Source organism: Meles meles, chromosome 3 (assembly GCF_922984935.1).
Source record: "Meles meles chromosome 3, mMelMel3.1 paternal haplotype, whole genome shotgun sequence".
In the NCBI taxonomy this organism is placed as follows: domain Eukaryota; kingdom Metazoa; phylum Chordata; class Mammalia; order Carnivora; family Mustelidae; genus Meles; species Meles meles.
Genome location: NC_060068.1, coordinates 111518808 through 111538110, shown reverse-complemented (window position 1 = coordinate 111538110; position 19303 = coordinate 111518808). Strand labels below are relative to the sequence as shown.

The 19303-nt window shown below is 42.8% G+C and overlaps 1 protein-coding gene across 3 annotated transcripts in view; it reads right to left on the bottom strand.

The window, feature by feature from the left end:
• Positions 1–19303, bottom strand: part of FSTL4 (follistatin like 4) — a 672404-nt gene that overhangs the window by 409195 nt on the left and 243906 nt on the right. The window contains exon 1 of one of the 3 annotated variants that reach the window (XM_046000920.1): positions 4213–4705. The exons of the other annotated variants lie outside the window; for them this stretch is intronic. The gene's annotated coding sequence lies outside the window, so the exon portion shown is untranslated. Of the gene's footprint in view, positions 1–4212; positions 4706–19303 lie in introns of those variants that run through there. 3 annotated transcript variants of the gene reach the window in all.

Genomic DNA, 19303 nt, shown 5'->3' with positions numbered 1-19303 from the left:
TTACCCCTCACCTTCAAAGAGCCCGACTGATCTTCAGACAGAAGGAAACATAAGAATCTCCTCATTATAGAAATGCAAGGTACCATCTATAATATCACAAACTCTCTTTTTCAACCTTGAGTTCCTTTTGAGATCAATTTAGGTTTATAAGCTTCATTCAATCCATGCTAGAGTCCTAAGCCTGGCTATAAATCTATCGGAGACCATTCTCGTAAAAGAGCTGGACTGCATTTTCTTTCAAACAACTCATAAAGCACAATCACTTGATATTAAAGACCTGGTTCCCCTGAGGTTTTCCACCCAAGCCTCACTTTCTCCCATGACCAAGAGAATCAAGAGCTAGGTTGGCTGTGGTACAGACAGGACACCAGAAGTCTGGAAGGCCAAAGAATTCCCCCCCATGTGGTAGCCAAATCAGGAGCCAGATCTAGACTGAAACCAGGTCTCCTGACCCTGAGGCAATGGCTTTGTCTCTTACATTGTCACAAATACATATGGAACGTTGGCATTCTGTCTCAAACAGACTAATTTTGCTTTTCTTAGTGGAGGATGGGCCCTACTAGATCAAGAACCTGCTCTGTGTGCAAAGCACAGGATTTTTCTGGTTTTATAATTAGAAGCCACTACGTGTGCTATTACTTGTATTTAAAATTATAGAGGTACTACAAATTTGTATGATGTGACATTCAGAAAACTGACTCACTTTTCCAAGAAATTAAAAAATGTGACATAAGAATGGCAAGTGGTTAGGCAGAAATAGGCATGAATAGGTTGATTCCAAATCTGCCCCACCACAGAACACACACCAGCATGCAAGTGGACTGTACTGAATGGGGTCAGAGGCCAGGGTGATGCATGGACACTAAACTGGCAGTGGTTCTAATACAAACTTCCCTTTTCTCCTCTGGGAACCAGTCTTGTTTGGGCACAGTGGGACTTCAGACCCTGAGAGCTTCCAGAGACATTACTCATCAGTTCTCTCTCAGCATCTCTCCCAGAATATGGGAACGTTACCGAATTAGACGTTATGATTTAGCCTCATGGAAAGGGCTTCTCTTTGTAACCACCAAGACCAGAAATTATGAAGATGCTTTGGTAAAACCAAGCAATGCCACCCCAGCCTTAAAGAGAACAGTAAGTTTTGTGACCCTGAGGCACCTCAATTTCCAATCTTTCCAACTAATCAAGTGTATGTTTCGCCAATTACCAGAGGGGCATTATATTTTGCATATGGAATGTTGGCAATCAACAAATGGAAACCACCTGGAGACCACCAAAATCCTGCAGCCTCTGGTATGTCTACCCAATGTTAAAAGGAAAAAAAGAAAAGCCATATTGACCCTAACTTAACACCACAAGGCTACAAATTAATTTCCTCGGAAAGGCTTAGGACCCTAGTTTTGATATCCAAGTGTTTAGGAAAAAAGCAAGGTCAAACTTCCTAAGATAGCCCCTCAAATACCAACCCAAGGAACTTAGGATGGAAATGTATCAGGCTACCCCTGCAGCAAGCCATAATAAAGTTACACTGCACTTTCCACTAATTATCTACTCTTTATCTTTGGTTAATCGCTCCAACATTTGATAAATTGAATGCCTAAATTAGTCTGTGGACAATAGATCAATCTATAACACTCCTATATACCAAGAAGTTTAATCCACACACCTGTGAGTTCCAGGAACTCTCATCATTTCAACATTTATACCGCTTAAGTACCATGTTCTCCCAACAGGAGTTCTATTTTCCTCAAAGTCCCATCCTTTGTGTTACGCATTAAGAGAAAGAAAGTATAAGGACATATGTGCTCTTGAAATAATTCCCTAATTTCATCAAGTTAGTAAGCACACAACTGACCACACATAAGCAACATAAGAAGGTTGAATTTGCAGAAACATACAAAGAAAGGTAAAATAGGAATTAAAGATTTAGGAAATTGTGACTATTCAATGACCTGTTTCTGGATTTTGGTACTAAATCCAACAGAAGATCACAACACGAAGATCACTTAAAAAAAAAAAAAATCCTGCAACTCTGAGATGAAGAGAAGAATCCTGAGCAACTGATGGGTCAACGTAGAAAAATCCAAACTACCCCCACACACCCACCTCCTGGACAGAGCAGAAGGGATAAAAGCTCTCCCAAGGCCCATGGGAATAGGTTGGCCCCTCTCTGGAATAAAAATCAATTTCCTGAGATTAAGGGAAAAAATGTAAAAAAAAAGGTAAAAAAATGTCTTAGAAAAAGCCACTGGAACAACTTTAACACATTATAGTATATATGAAATCGGCTATCATCTTGCATGACATTTGGCTCAGTCTAAAGTCTTGGGGGACGGAGGATCTGTTTTCCTAGGATGGAAAGAAATTCAGCTAAGGGTGTCTGAAGAGAAATGCTGTAGTAATGCTGCAGCCTCTTCTCACAAAACCAAGATGGGGAGCAGGCATGGGCCCTGTGGGGCATCAGTTCATGGCTTGGGTTTGAGCTACTGCCTTAGGATTGCCGCAACTCTGGTGTCCTAGAAGCCCCATCACTCTCTCCCTTGACCATGTACTCCCCAGCTGAGCCCTCTACCTAACCACTACCCACATCAAAGCCTGTCCTGGGAGCCAGAAGGGGCAAGCACAGGAAACTACCCAGTCCAGCATAGACAGGACACTGCTAAAAGTCATGTCCGACTTTTGCCTAAGCCTGGTGTTGGGAAAATAACTTTAGACTTTGGATAAACGTCTGAATTTCTTCCCTTGCCTCAGAGATTGTGATGGAGGCCCATTCTCTGTGCACATTTGGTTAAGAGTTGCCGTGCCACCTCTTGATGAAATTGTTTCTGCGTGGCCCACAGAATGTGGACGAATGTTTCTATCTCGGGGACTCATCTCGCACAATTCCCCGTGCACAGGCTTGCAATAAATTTAGGAAGGGAACCGATCAAAGCTACTGGCGCTGTTTTTCACACACGGGAACCCTCGGAGGAAGCGACACCTAGAGGAGAGCGGAGGAGAGCAGCGGCAGCGCAATTCATCAATGTCGGCGACAATTACCGGAACGAGGTCGGCTGGACTGCGCGGGGGTGTTGACTAGCAGGGCGACACGGAGACCCGGCAGGGCCCGACTCCCCGGGGCCCCAGGAACTTGAGCTCGCGGACGCACTGCACGGGCTGCTCGCCACGTCCCGGCCACCGTGAGAAATCCTGCTGCTAGCAGCGGATTTCTGCCCTTGCCAGAGTGGCGGGCGCAGAAGTCCTCAGGTGGCAAGCCGTGGGCCAGTGCGCCGAAGGCGCCGCTTCGTCAGCTCAAGGGGGTCGCTAAGGCTCGCGCAGCGCTCGGCCACCAACTCGGGGCGACGAGCGCCCAAAGCGCAGCGCTGTCTGCGTCGCCTGAGTGCCCCCCAAACTTGAAACCGGTTTCTTTTGCTGGTGCAGAGAGGGGAGGAGATCACCCACTGCACAAGCTCTCTTAGGACCAAGCTCCCTGCCGGAGCGTGCCCCAAACAAACTGCTCCCCAGCAACTCCTTAGCAGGGAGCACTGGTCGCTCTCTTGGAACAGAGATTAGCTGGACAGAACCGGAGCCGCGGGCCTCGCGAAACGAGGTGGTGCCCCGGTCCCTTCTCCTCAGCCTCCGCCGAGCCCCAGCGTGCAGACGCGGTGGACCTCGGGGGAGCGACGGCCAGGCGGGGGGCAGCGGGCCCTTCGGGCTGCAGCGCGGACATGCAAGTTTCCCCCGCAAAGCTGGAGGTAGGAGGCAGCGAGTACGCGCGCTCCGCACCCCAGCCCGGGGCCAAGGGCACCGAGCCCAGCCGCGGGGCTGCCGCTCGCCTAGCTCTCCGAAGCTGCTCGGGGTCCCGAGTACCGGGAGCAGCGCCTGCGGGGTCTCCGAGCCGGCGCGGGCTGCGGGCTCGGTTCTGCTCAGCGCGCCGGCCAGGTCACTCCTGTACCTACTGCAGACCCGGGCCACCAGCCTCCGCACCCCAGCCTTTCCCCGGAGTCCTGGCCAGGGCCGTGGTAGCCCCGGCGAGCCCGAGTCCCGTAGTCCCGTGCCCGCCGCCCGCCAGCGGGGCAAACTTGGCTCTCTGGAGCCGGCGGTAAGGACAAGCGAGCGTCCGCGCCGGGCCCTGCAGAGAGACGCGGGGCCGCGGGCGCCGGGACCCCAGCGGGACGCAGCGGGACCGGTTGCTGGCGGCGGCGTCTTGGCACTCTCCCCGCGCTCGCGTACCTGAGGTGGCCGCGGCCGAGGGAAGACCAGGTGGCCGGACGCGGTCGGCGGGAGCGCCTGTGGCGGCGGTGGCGGCGACCCGACCCCGCGTCCTTCGGTCGGTCTCTCCGGCTGTCGGCGCGTCCCGAACGCGCAGGAGGCTGTCTCGGCTCCAGCTCCGGGAGCCACCGCTGCCGTACCACCGCCGCCGCGGCTGCCCTATTTCTGCCGCCGGGACCGGAGCTCGTGACGTCACCCTCCGGGCCCCGCCTGCCCAATCGCCGCCACCTGTGCGCGCGGCCCGCCCGCCGCTCAGACCCGCGCGGAGCCCGCGGCAGGTGCGCGGAGCAGCCGGGCGCGCACGCGGGGCGCGAGGACTCCCAGAGCTCCAGGGCGAGCTCTGAGGCGGTGCGCTTCAGCTCCTGGCTCTCTCATAGAGATCTGCAGGCCCTTTCACTCCTCAACACACCCTTCTCTGCTGTCCTCCGGCTCTTTCGCGGGCCGAGCACTTCAGCCTGTGCTCTCAAGGTGCACAAGTGGTCTTAATCAGCTGCCATAGCTGTGGAGCCTAGGCAGGCCAGTACACCTTGCCCTTATACGTGTCCCTGGAGGCGAAGTGAAGTGACACGCCCTCTCGCTGAGAGCCAACAACCTGCGAAAGAGCAAAGTTTTATCTCTCTCTTCTGACTCCGCCCTCTTCCAACTGGAGAATTAACAAAATCCTGGGCATACAACGGCAGTCCCAGGTGATGTGGGCTTGGCCTGGCCAAGCTGTGGCAAGAGGGTGCCCTATTCTCCCTTCGAACGAGACATTTTCAGGGCCCTGACTTCATCCCCAAGCCTGGATCTCTGTTCACCGTCCAGAACTTTTGGAGATCCCCAACCCAGTCGTCATTTGCTTTCATTAATTGACCTAGAGATCAGTCTTGGTGCCCAAATAAACTGTAAACACTTTTGTAACAAGTAGCACACACACACACGCGCGCGCACGCGTACCCTAACCAGTGGTCTATCTACAGCCCAAGTCTGGCATCAGATTTAGGAGAATGATCCCAGCTAGGCCAGGCTGGTAGTAACTGATGGGCAGGAGACTTTCTGGGGGACTGCCCCCTGCTGTATGTGGGCACCAGGTTGTGCAGTAGGACAGTGTCTGGTTTATGCCCCTGTGATCTCTTCTGGCCTGGATGAGGGGATAGAGAGGATTTTCCTAGGATAAGTTTAGTTAAATATCAAAGGAAGAGGAAGAATGAGAAAAGGTATTACATTTGCTCTTTCCTTCAGCAGATATTTACTGGGCCCCTCCTATGTACCAGACACTTGCTAGGTGCTGGGAGGATGGCAGTGGGTGGACCAGCATGGTCCCTCCCCTCACACGTGTTTCTGTCTGGGATCACCTCTCTCCCTACCACTTCCCAGCTTATAACCCAGGTCAGTCATATCTCTGCTGTAAGTATCAGTTTCCCCATCAGCAAAATGAGGAGTGCATGAGACCTGGGTGACTTCCAGGTGTCCATCGTTGTGGCTTCCCACTTGGAAACCATGATGTGGGCTCAGAAGGACAAAGGCCATTCCATCCTCCATGCCCTAGGGCCTTGGCAGGAATGATGCTCTCTCATATTTGACCATGAATCTTTGCCAAGGCCATCCATGACTGAACCCCCAAGGCTGGCTTGAAGCCAGATTCTCTATAGCTGGACTGGGGAAAGGATGGCACTTTCCATCCTGGGAGAGAGCGAAGAAGGACTGGACATAAAAGGAAGCTGGGGAATTTGGAGATAGGCTATGTCTCCTTCTGAAATTTAATTCTAAGTCCGTGGACAAGATGGAGCTCCACAGCTCAGAGACTGGGTTTAGCTCCCCTCCCACACTTTGAGGTGTTTGGAAAAGCAGATTTCAGTTCTCTGAGCACAAAGTCCCTGAGTCAGCCTAGTGGCCCTATTACATAACCGAGGCAGACCTTGGCGTGTGTCTTTTTAATAACTCCGGGTCATATGTAAACCAAGGTCTGTAAAGTGACCGAGCCCTGAAATAGCTCTGTTTAGTGCAGCAAACAGGGACTGGACTTCCACAGACTTCTTTGGCTTCTCCAAGAAGGGGGGAATGTAGCTGCCACAAACCAGATGTGCAGAATATCCCTTGGAGAGAAAGCTAACATCTGAAGTGAGCTATTGTGACTACTGTGCATAAAATAAGTGTGGAATTAAAGTCACCTTGGAATAAAAAAGGTGAAGTGTGAATGACAAAATAAAACAAACCTTCGGGGCAGCGGCATCAGATGCCAGCAGACCTTGACACCTCTATGAATTGCTCTGTGCTTTGACCTCTCAGGGCAATTCTTGGTTGAATAATAATACTCCCCCAACATGGAAAATATGCTAGACTCCACACAAAGAATTTACTTGCAACCCTGTTTCAGAATTTGCAAGCATACTGATGCTTCTCAATGGCAAACTGGGATGCTTGGCCAGAAAAGCGGTGGGGAGGGGGGGTAAGTTTTGAATTCATGTAATTCAGTCAGTTTGGAAGGAGGAAGTTAGAAGGAAACAAGTTCGGTTGACTGCCTCCAACCCCCAGTGTAGGGGATTGGTGGGCAATTTCCCGAGACAGACTCAGAGACACACAAAAGGAGGTGAGTGCTGTGTTTTCGCAAGATCAGGAAGTTCAAAAATCTCCTATAGATATTTACTTTACCAGTTTTAAAACTTTCTTCTATTTCTATTCTTACCCCAAACACAGCAATATGATCAAATACTGCAGCCAAACAGTGGGTCTCCTACAGGTCATTCCAGGGTACTGCAGTACATCGGATCACGCAGAGAGACCCCAGAGCCATGGGACTGGGAAGAAGCAGGGAACCTCCTCGAGGTTCAACCACAAGTTTCCCTGTCACTAGCTATGGGTCAGATCCCCCTGGGCTGGTCAGACAGTGCCCAGAAACACCTGTCAGCAGCCAGACTCGGTGGGCATGTGAGAAGGTAAAAGGCAGGAAAGGGTCTTCCTGGTCTTGCACAACTGAACACTCTGCTGCCTGTCTGAAAAAATCTGGTAAAATCTTCAACCCAAACTTTGCAGTCAACTGAAGAACCAGTCTGGCTCTCTGGAGAGCCCCAGACAGAAAGGCATGAGGGCCAGTCACTCTCTTGTCTCTGCCATACATTGACTGGCAGGGCGTCTCCAGGCTAGTGTCTTCATGTCTCAAGTGGGAGTTGGAAGTGGGTGGGCTGGGAGGCAGTCATACTCAGTCAGTTCCTGAAGCCATCTTCCATTCTGCAAGGCCATGCCTTTATTTTGCTAAGACTTACAGAAGTTAGGGCCACTCTGATCTAAGAAGAGCTGTGATGTTAAGGATTTTTCCAAGTTTTCTTAAATCATGGTTCACTTAGTCATCAAGAAATTAAGGGAATGGAGGCAATAAATTAAAAATTCTAGACCTACATCATACTCAGAAATAATTGTTTAACTTTAATTTAGGGAGAAAAGTAGCCAGCATGGAGATTAAGTAAGGTATTCCTTCAAAAGGTAAGTATGACTTGGGAAATTTTTCAAGGCAATGATGAAGTGTTGAAGAATGAGGATTTTAATTAAGAAGCTGGGATGAATGAAAAGCCACAGTGAGGGAGAGGGAAGAGTGAATGGGTAAAAGTGGAGAGCATGAAAAATAAAACCCTTCATCGTGGCATTAATCCAGAGACAGAAGTCCCATCCGGCTCCCAGGGCCTAGGCTGAGGGTACCAGTAGCCTGAGGAAGCCCCCAGGTAGGAGGAAATGAAGCTGAATCCCTCATGGAAGATGTGTGCACAGGGAGAATGTGGACTGACCAGTCCAGGCTTCCAAGCCATAGAGGACGACCTCTTATATGGGGGACAGGGGAGAGAGATGAAGTGGGATGATAGGATGAAGGGTGGGGGCAAAGAGAGGGGCCAACCTCCTTACTCAACCTGATTTATTCAGACTCATAAATTTTTGTCACAACTCCATTTTACAGCTCATCAATATAGAGCCGTAAATAACATGCCAATCGAAAAAAATAGATCATTCAAAAAGATGAGTGCTTACCTTATGGACACCTCATTCCTGTGAATATATGCTCTCCTCAGATGCACAGGCAGTATAGTGGGGCCCGTCTTGAGTATTCTGAAGAGCACTGAGCCAGACGAGGATCTGTGAGCTGGGACCAGACTTAGCTTATACAGCACCCCAAATCTGAGGAGCCACACTGACCACTCCACCTCCACCCCCACACCCTCCACTCTGCCCCTACCCTCAACCCACTTGTCCTGCTTCCTGGCCCCTCAGAGCTGTTCCCACAGCCTCAGAGACAGATCTCTCTGCTGTTACTGCCACCATCTCAAACCAAGAAGCCCTCCTTGCCCCCCACATGTGGCACTAACTGACATGGAGTCACTGACCTCCATCCATGCCTGTGCAGTGGTCAGGCCAGCCCCCTGGGAGCTCTGGTTTCCCCACAGGCTGCCCTCGGGAGCTGCTCCACACAACACAGAGGGGTGGGAAAGGTCATGACAGAGGGGGGGACTTGACCAGCAGGAGCTGGTTACAGGAGGAAGTCGGCAGGTAAATTCTCCCTTCCTTCCCTGGTTGGTCTGTACTGAGATACAGCATGCCCTGGGTCCTGTGTAAGGACATCCCCAGAGACGAAACCCTGAACTACATGAAGACAGAGCTGGGCCTTCCATATCTGCTCTTTCTTTGTCCTTGTTCCTGCTTCCTGGGATTGGACTCCTTCTCACTGAGGGGCTCTATTTTCTAGAGAATGCAGAGGAAGGAAGGAAGAGTGGTGACTTTTCAAGAGGGCAGTTGAGAATTTCTGAGGATGGGGAAGTGCTGAGAGCAGAGACATGAAGAAATGAGGGGACGAAGTAGGACAAGATCTAGTGGGGAGAACATGCAGGCAGAAGGCACGCTAGGTATGAAGACCCGACTGGACATGAGCGAGGCAGATGTCACTAAACAGAGGGACCAGGTGGGCAGTTGTGGGCAGATGGGCACAGAGGGGCAGGTGGGCAGAAAGCAGGGAGATGGCCAGGGCCAGATCACTTAGGGTAGCTAAGCCCCTCACACACAAGGACTTCAGATCTGATTTGATGTGTAATGGGAGCCACTGGAGGGTTTTGGGCAGGAGAACAACATGATCTACTGCAGGTTTTGAACATCGCTCAGGCTGCTGTATGGAGAGCAGACTGGGTGAAGGGCAGGGTCTGGTGGAGTGAGGGCAGTCAGCAGCTGTTCAGCTGTTGAGACGTAAAGCCAGGTTTAGCTCATTCTCCTCAGCAGCAGCACACCAGCTCCTCATGTTTATTGATTGCTAACTGTGTATTGGGCACTGGGCCTAACCTTTTGTATGGATTGCATCACCGAATTCTCTTAGCACCATAAGGTCCCCATTTGATAAGAGAAGCTCATAGAAGTCACACAATTTCAAGACAGTTTGTCTCGCAAATGGCAAAGCTGGGATTTGACTCTGAGTCTGCATTCATAATCACTATGCAATGCTGTGTCACTTACACACAGAATATAGGTATATGGATGTATATGGCAGTTACTACGTATCTCAAAATACGTGTCCTACAAACAGGTGCCTAGAGAACTTTTTGGTCTGAATCTGTTGGTGTATTTCCTTAATTGTCCTCAACCTAATCCCTTGAAAACCCAATGCATAGTCTTTCTCTCTCCTCTGCCTACAGAATGTCAATTCTGTTCGGCATAGTCATAGTCGAAGCCAATCATTGGGCTCCTGTTCTCTTTGCAGGAACTGGCTAAGAGGAGAGCAAGGAGCCCAGTCTGGCCAAGGATAGGTGAGAGAAAGTCAGTTGGAGGGATGAAAAGATGCACAGGGGAGGGGATGTGGGAGAAGAGTGGGCGGGGAGAAGTGCCTGCATGGCTCAATAAGGTTAGGTGTCCAACTCTTGGCTTCAGCTCAAGTCATGATCTCATGGGTCATGGGATTGAGCCCCCTGTCTGGCTCCATGATCCACATTCTGGGAGTATGCTTGAAGATTCTCTCCCTCCACTCCTCCTGTCACTCCTGCATGCATGTTCTTGCACTCACACACTCTCTCTCTAAAATAAATATATCTGTTAAAATTTTTTTTAAAAAAGATGCATGGGAAGAGATGGTGACTCTTTTCTTTCTTGATACTATCATTAACTATAAGGGTCCAGGAGGCCCACGGTTACCATCTTGTGAGCTGAAGAGCAGCGAAGTTGACCATGAAAGATGGCGGAACAGGGAAAGAAGCTAAGACCTTATGGATGCCATTGAACTGCTGAAATCACCACTTCTGAAGCTGCCCTATCTCGGGTTCTTATTTTCCTCATGACTTAAATCAGTGGGGTTTGGATTCGTTCTTACTTAAAGTAGAAAACATGGCAAATGAGAAAGAAGTGTAAATGTACATAAAAGCCTGATCCATTGCTTGACTGCCTTTAGACACACAACATGAAAGATTAATACTGTCATCATCCCACTTCATTTGTCTAAGGACCCCAGGCTAGTCAGAGGTTGAAGTCCCCAGACTCTAATCCAGAGCTCACATAGAGAGAACCTTCATTTACAGAGAACATTTAATTGAGCAGGACCCTCCATTTTCTAATTGCCCTAGATAAAAGGCAGCGGACACATAACAAGTGACACATACAGGACACTTTAAAGCTAATAAGTGCACACACACGCGTCAGGCACCACTGCCTACCCACATGTGACTCGCAGACACTTCTCACTACAACCATCCTCAAAAAATCTGAAACTGGTTTTGCCATTTTTGTGTGGCCTGTGATGAGTGAGTGACTTGAAATCTTAAACAAGGGTATTGTATTAAATATTGTATTCTACAGTCTGCTTTAATGTGATCATTCATAATATACATAATACACAGTCATTACAAAAAATTCTGCTTTGTATCATTTAACAGTGAAGGCACAAGGTTTAATTTTATTAAATTATATAAGAGAAAATATAATTTTCAGATAAACATGCTAAAAATGAAATGTCCTCTTGTTTGGGGACTGAATGTATACTAAAAATTACTCTGAGATTTTACTCCATAATATAGCATCAAGTCAAGGCAAAAACTGGTTTCCAAGAATTGATGTCTGAAATTCTGGAATTTTATGCTTAAAAAACCATGGTTTAATTTTTATAATTTCCGTGTTTTGTTTATAAATGACAGGAGGGGAAAGATTTCAGGCCGCTATTTGCAACCACTCTGCAAATAGCACATTGTGGGTGTGGAAAGAGCCTTTATTCTCAATAAATGAAAAGCCAAATTGGACATAATTGTCACTCTATTTTCTCTCCTTAACACTGTTTTTGAAGTACCAAAGACATCTTGATGTTCCGTAGAAGAGTTTTTATCAGATGAATGTGATTTACAGATTGGTGAAGGTAATTTTAAGTAAGATTGTAGTCTTCCCATTTTTTGCTCCTAATTATCTTGTATTTCATTATCAGGTTCCTTATGTTTCTAGTCTTTAAACACAATCTATTATGAGCAGAAATCAAACATATGTCTAAGAAGAAAAACAATTTAAAATATAACAGTCTCAACCATTCTGTGTAGCCAAGAAATAAAGGGAGTGATAGAGTCATGAACGTCCTCATTTGAACTCCACCTAACCGCGTGTGTACTCACTCATTACACACCAACAGGCTTTCTGCCTTTTCTTACAAACGTGAAAGAAAAATTAAACAATGTATCACTTATTGATTTTTAATTAAAACTTGCATTCTGAAATCATTAGAGATTTCGCATAGATTTGTAAGAAATACCAGAGCAATCATGGGCACTGCTTACCCAGTGTCCTCCAGTGACGACATCCTGTGAAACTATCATGTCATAGGACAACCAGAATACTGCCACTGATGTAGTCAAGGCACAGAGCCCTTCATTCACCCCACGGACCCCTCCTGTAGCCCTTTCATAGCCACCATCTATCTTCCTTCCCTCTGCTCCTACCCTCTCATCCCCAACCCCTGGTGACTGCGAACCTGTTCTCATTTCTGTAATGTTATCATTTCAACAAAGCTATAAAGGATATCACACACTATGCAGTCATGGGGGATGGCCCTTTTCCACTCAGCATAATTACCTCAAGACTTGTTCAAGTTGTTTCCCTTGTCAGTGGTTTGTTCCTTTGTATTACCGAGTAGGATTCCATGGTATGCAAGAACCTCATTGGTTAAACCACCTGACTTTTTTCCATTGGGAGCGCTTACAAATAAAGGTGCCATAAACATTTCTGTACAGGTTTTTTTAAGAACATAAATTTTCACTTCCTCTAAGATAAATACCCATGAGTGCAATTGCTGGTTTGTATTAGGGTCATATGTTTAGTTTTTGAATAGCCAAATCACTTTTCAGGGTGTTCTTACCATCTGACATTCCCACCAGCAATGCATGAGTGCTTCTGTTTCTCAGCATCCTTGCCGGCATTTGCTGGCGTCACTACTTTTTATTGTAGTCGTTCTGATAGGCATGTAATGATATCTCATTGTGATTTTAATTTGCATTTCCCTAATGGCTGATGTTGAACATCTTTTCATGTGCTTATTCTTGATCTGTATAGTCTCTTTGGTGAAATGCCTCTTCATGTCTTTTGGCCATTATCTATTTGGATTGTTTGGGGTTTCTTTTTTGTATGTTCATTTTTTTTTCTGCTGTTGAGTTTTGAAAATTCTTTATACACTCTAGATACTAGTCCTTTGTGAGTAGGTGGTTTGCAAATATTTTTCCTCAGTCTATCACTTGTCTTTTCATCCTCTCAATAGGGTCCTTTCCAGAACAAAAGTTTTTAATTTTCATGTAGTCAAATTTATCCATGTTTCTTTTTACAGATCTTACTTTTGACGTCAAATCTAAATCCAAGATCCCAAAGATTTTTTTCATATAAAAGCTTAAGAGTTTTACATTTTACATTTAAATCTGTCACCTCTTTTGAGTGAATTTTTGTACAAAGTTTGAAACTTAGAATAAGGTTCACTCTTTTCCTTAGAAGGAAAATTGTCCCACATCATTTTTTTGAAAAGGCTATATTTACTCCATTGAAATTCTTTGCATCTTTGTAAAAAATCAGACAGGCAAGAATTGCAAAGTTCCTAAAAAACCAAAACTGTCTAAAAAAGAAGAGAAAAGTTGAAGACTCATACTTCCTGATATCAAAATTTACCACAAAATTACAGTAATCAAAACAGTGTGGTATGGGTATAAGGACAGACAACATAGACCAATGGAAGAGAACTGAGTCCAGAAATGTACTCCTAAGGCCAAATTATTTACAGAAAGAACCCATAACTGTTCACTACAGGAAGAATTAGGTGTGGATCCCAATCTCATACCATTATAAAAATTAACTCAAAACTGATCACAACCTAATGTAAGAATTAAAACTGTAAAACCTTAGAAGAAAACTTTCCTGTTTACCTTTCAGGTGTAAATTTTCATGACCTTGATTTTGGCAATGGCATTCTCAGATATGATCCCAAAAGCATGACAACAAAAAATAAATTGGATTTTTTCAAAATTTAACATTTTTATGCACTTAATGCAAGAACATAATCAAGAAAATGGACAGACCATCTACAGAATGGGAGACAATATTTGCAATTCATATATCTGAGAAGGGATTAATATCCTGAACATATAAGTAACTGTTACAACTCAAACAACAAAAAGACAAACAACCTAATTTTAAAAATAGTGAAAGGACTTGAATAGACATTTCCCCAGAGAAGACATTATAAGTGGCCCAAAAGTACATGAAAAGATGTTCAATATTCTTAGTCACTAGGAAAATGCAAATCACAAACACAATGGAATACCACTTCATACCCACTATGATGGCTATAAAAATATTTTTTGAAAAAAGGAGAATAATAAGTTTTGGCAAGGACCTGGCTAATTGGAAACCTCATATACTGCTGGTGGGAATGTAAAAAGGTTTAGCTGCTGTGGAAAACAGTGTAGTTGTTCTTCAAAAAGTTAAACACTGAATGACCATATGACCCAGGAATTCCAGTCCTAGTTATATGCTTTAAAAAATTTAAAATATTCTCTCAAAGATTTGCATGCAAATGTTCATAACAGTACTACTGACAAAACCCAAAGGTAGAAACTACACAAATGTCCATCAGTGGATGGATGGATAAACAAATTGTGGTAAATAAATACAATGAAATCTTATTCAACCATAGAAAGGAATGAAGTACTGATACATGTGACAACATGGATAAACCTCAAAATAATATGTTAAGTAAAAGAATCCAGACACAAAAGGTCACGTATTGGATGATTCCATTTATATGAAATACTAAGAATAGGTAAATCATAGAAAGAAAATTGGTGGTTGGAGAGAGGATTGAGTAGTAACTATTAATGGTTAAGGGGTTTTATTTTGGAATGATAAATGTTTTTGAGTTAGAGGTGCTATTTGTGAAACATTACAAAGGTACTAAATGCCACTGATTTGTTCATTTTTAAATGGTTTTCAGTTAAATGAATTTTACTTCACTAGAAATAAAATATTCAGTTAAGCATATTTTCTATTTCTGGGTTTCCTATTCTGTTCTATTGACTTATGTATCTATTCCTCTACCATATTTTATAATATTGATTACAATAGCTATAGAAGTCTTGAAACTGGGTATATGTATTGGGTAATTGTATAATGACTTTATTTATATCTACAAAAATAGCTACTTCAATTTTGGTAGGAACTGTGTTAAACCTATCTCTAAATTTGAAGAGAATTGACATCTTTGCTATGTTGAGTATCCCTCTCTATTTATTTAGATCTACTTTTATTTCTTTCAGTTTTAGTCTCTTTTATCAGCATTTTTTAGTCTTCTATTTCTCTCCTTTTTTAGTTAACTGTTAATGGTTTTATATTTTTAATTTTGGTATGTATGTGTTAATTTTAGGTATGTAGAAATACCAATGACTTTAGTAGATTATCTTATATTATATCCTATAATTATTATTATATCTTATTAGTAGTAGTAGTATCCTATTTAGTAGATTATCTTATATTAAATCCTATAATTTCCCTGAACAAACTTATTATTTCTAGCAATTTTTTATTCAGATAATCATGTCATCTTCAAATAAGGACCATTTTATTTCTTTGTGGTATGTCTGTCTTTTAGTTCCTTTTCTTGCCTTATTACATGGGCTAAAATTTCTGGCATTATGTTGAATAAGAATCATAAGAGCAGACCTCCTGTTTTTTTTTCTGATCTTAGGGACAGAATGTGCACTTTTTCATAACTGTGTACAAGGCTAGCAGTAGATATTTTGTAGATGGTCTTTATTGATTTGAAGTTCTTCTATATTCTTATTTTTTAAAGTTTTTATTATGAATGGATTGAATTTTATAAAATTTTTTCTGAATTGATGATGTGATCATGTGATTTTTTCTTCTTTAGCCATTTATATGGTAAATAACATTGATTTTTTTTTAAATACTGAATTAGCTTCACGTCTCTGCAGTAAACCCCACTGGGTCATGGTATATAATTCTTCTGATACTTTGCTGAATGTTCTGTTAATGCTTTGTTTAGGATTTTTGTGTCTATATTCATGAGGAAAATGGATCTTTAGTTTTCTTTTCTGTGGTGTTTTGTCTGGTTCTGGTATCAGGGTCACATTGTAAAATGAATCAAGACACCTTCCCTTCTCTTCTATTTTCTGGAACAGATTGCATAGAATTGGTGTTAAGTCTCTTGGTATAATTCTCCAGTAAAACCATCTGGCCCTAAACATTTCCTATGGGGCAATTTTTTACTATTAATTCACCTTCCTTAATAGTTTAGAACTAGTCCAATTATCAATTTAGTTTTGGGTGAGTTATGGAAGTTTGTGTTTTTTGAAAAATTGCTCCATTTCTTCCAAGTTGTAAAATTTAGGCATGTAGAGTTGTTTATACTACGACTTTATTCTCTGTTTGATGTCTGCAGGATCTGTAGTGGTTATCTCTTACTTTATTCCTAATGCTGGTAATTTGTGATTTCTCCCTTTGTTTACTTCTCAGGCTTGATAGAGTCTTGCCAATTTTGTCGATTGATCTTTTAAAAAAAAAAAATCTCTTTTTTTTCACCGACTCTTCTCCATTGGTTTCTCAGTTTCTATTGCTACCTTCATTTTTTACTTCCTTCTGCTTGCTTTGGGTTTATTTTGCTCTCCTTTTTTTTTTTTTTTGAGTTCCCAAAGTATAAACTTAGATTAGTCATTTCAGACTTTCCTAATGTATGCATTTAGTACTATAAATTCCCTTCTCATCACTGCTTTGTGTCCCACAAATTTTGACATGCTATGTTTTTATTTTCATTCAGTTTAATGTACTTTTTACTTCCCTGAGAGTTCTTTGACTCTTGGCTATTTAGGAATTTATTGTTTTGTTTCAAGGGTTGAAAATTTTCTTGTCATCTTTCTGTTATGGATTTCTAGTATTATTCCATTGTGGTTGGAGAATACACCCTGTATGGTTTCTATTCTTTTAAGTTTGTTGAGGTTTATTTTTTGGCCCAGGATATGGTATATCTTGGTATATGTTCCATGCACACTTGGAAAGAATGTGTATTCTGTTGTTCTTCTATAAATGTTCATTAGATTATGTTGGTGGATGGTGCTGTTGAGTTTTCTATATCTGTGGTGATTTTCTATCTAATTGTTCCATCAGTTGTTGGGAGGGGTGTTGAAGTCTCCAAGTATAATTTGTCCATTTTCCTTTCTGTTCTCTCAGTTTCTGTTTCACATATTTTACACCTCTGTTGTTTGCTGCATACACATTTAAGATTGCTATGTGTTCTTTGTGAACCAAACCTCTTATTATTGTATGATGGTTCTGTCTCTAGAATTTTCTTTGCTCTGAAATCTATGTTATCTGCTATTAATATAGCCAGTCTGGCTTTCTTTTCATTAATGTTTCCATCCTTTTACACTCAACCTCCCTAGATCATTGTATTTTAAGTGAGTTTCTTATAAATGGCATATAGTAGATCATTGCTTAAATTAACTCTGAGAATCTGTTTTGTAATTGGTACAGCTAGACCATTAAAATTTCATTGATATGTTAATGATTAAGCCTGTCATTTTATTTTTTTGTTGCCTGTTCTCTTTTCCATTTCTCTTTTTTTCCTGCCTTCTTGTGAGGAAGATTTTTTTTAGAGTTCCAATTTTGATTTATCTGTAGTGTTTTGAATGCACCTCTATACATAGATTTTTAGTGACTGCCGAAGTATTACACCATCTATACATAACTTCTACAGTTTACTGATTTAGCAATTTTACCTGTTCAGGTATAGGAACTTTATCTTCCTTTATATACCTCTACATTTTCATTTATAATTGTCTTAAATCTTTTCTCTACAGACACTTAGAATTACATCAAGCAGTATAACAATTTTGCTTCAAACATGAAACATAATTTAGAAAATTTGAGAAGAAAAATCTTTGGTATTTACCCATGTTTTTGCTTACATATCCTTTCTTCCTTCTTGATCTTCCAAGATATTTTTTGTTGTTGTTATTTCTTTTACTTTTAGAAAATTTTCTTTAGTTTTTTACAATAGTTCCTCTGGAAGCATAATTTTCTCATTTTTCCTTTTACCAAGAATGTCTTGAATATTCCTTCATCCTGAAGAATATTTTCTCTGGATATAGGATTCTGGGTTGACAGGTTTCTTCTATTCATTCAAAAATGTTGTGCCACTTCTTTCTGGCCTTTATAGTCTCTAATAAGAAGTCCTCTGTCATTCAAATGGTTTTTTGACATACAAAGTGAAATATCTCTTGCTGCTTTCAAGATTTTTTATTGTTTTTAGTTTTCAGAAGTTTGACTATAATGTGTGTTGGTATGGATTTGTTTGGAGTTTCTTTGGAGTTTCTGATCTTCTTGAATCCATAAATTAAGGCTTCTACTCTGTTTTCTACCATTATTTCTGTTCACATTTTTTTTTGTCTTGCCCTCTTTCTCCTCTCCTTTCAGGACTCTGATAACACAAGTGTTAGAGCCTTTTCTCATAGTTCCACAGGTTCCTGAGACTTTGTTAATTTCAGTCTATTTTCTTTATGTTGTTCAAATTGGGGATTCTTTCATTCTTTCTTCAAGTTCATCATTATTTCTTTTGCCTCCTCCATTCTGCTATTGAGCCCATCCATTACATTTGACATTTCACTTACTATATTTTTCAGTCTTAAAATTTTCATTTGGTTTCTTTTATATCATCTATTTAGTTATTGAGAATTTCTGTTTTTCCTTTTGTCTCAAGTATGTTCATAATATCTCATGAAACATTGATATCACGGTTTTCTTAAAGTCCTTTCAGATGATTCTAATGTCTCTATCATATCGGTATTGGCATCGATGTTTTTTTTCCCCACTGTTTGAGATCTTCCTGATTCTTTGTATGATGAATGATTTTGGAATGGAGCCTGTACATTCTGAATATTGTGTTTTGAGACTCTGGATCTTATTTTTCTGTTTCCCACCTTTACTGAAGTATAATTGACAAATAGAATACTATATTTTTTTAAGTACAATGTGATTATTTGACATATGTATACTTTGTGAAATGACTACCAGTCAGGTTAATCAACACTTGTGATCTTACTGAAACCTGTTTTAGCTAAAAGAGGAGGGGTTTTGTCTTATTACTGCCAAGGGGGTACAGAAGTCCAGGTGCTTTATTCAGCTTCTACTGACACTCAAGGGGGCAGAGGACTCCCTATTACTGCTGAGGGGGGGTGGCAATTTGACTTCCCTTGTAGGCTTCCACTGAAACCTAGGGCAGGAGTACCACATTACAGCCCACCTTATGACTTCTACTGACAGCATGGGGTGAGGAGAGATGGAGAAAAAGCAACCTGGTTAACAAGGGAGAGGCAGTGATTAAGTCCTCACTCCATTAGACCTCCTCTGACACCATCTCGACAATAAAGAACAGGCGTTCCTTGTTCCTGTAAGGTGGAGTAGAAGTCCAGGCTCCCTACTCAGTCTTCTCTGACACCATTCTTGGAAGGGGACTGGGGCACCTTGTGGAAATCTAGGTTCACCTCTTTGAACTTCACTGGTGTGAATAGGGGTGGCGCTAGTATTTATT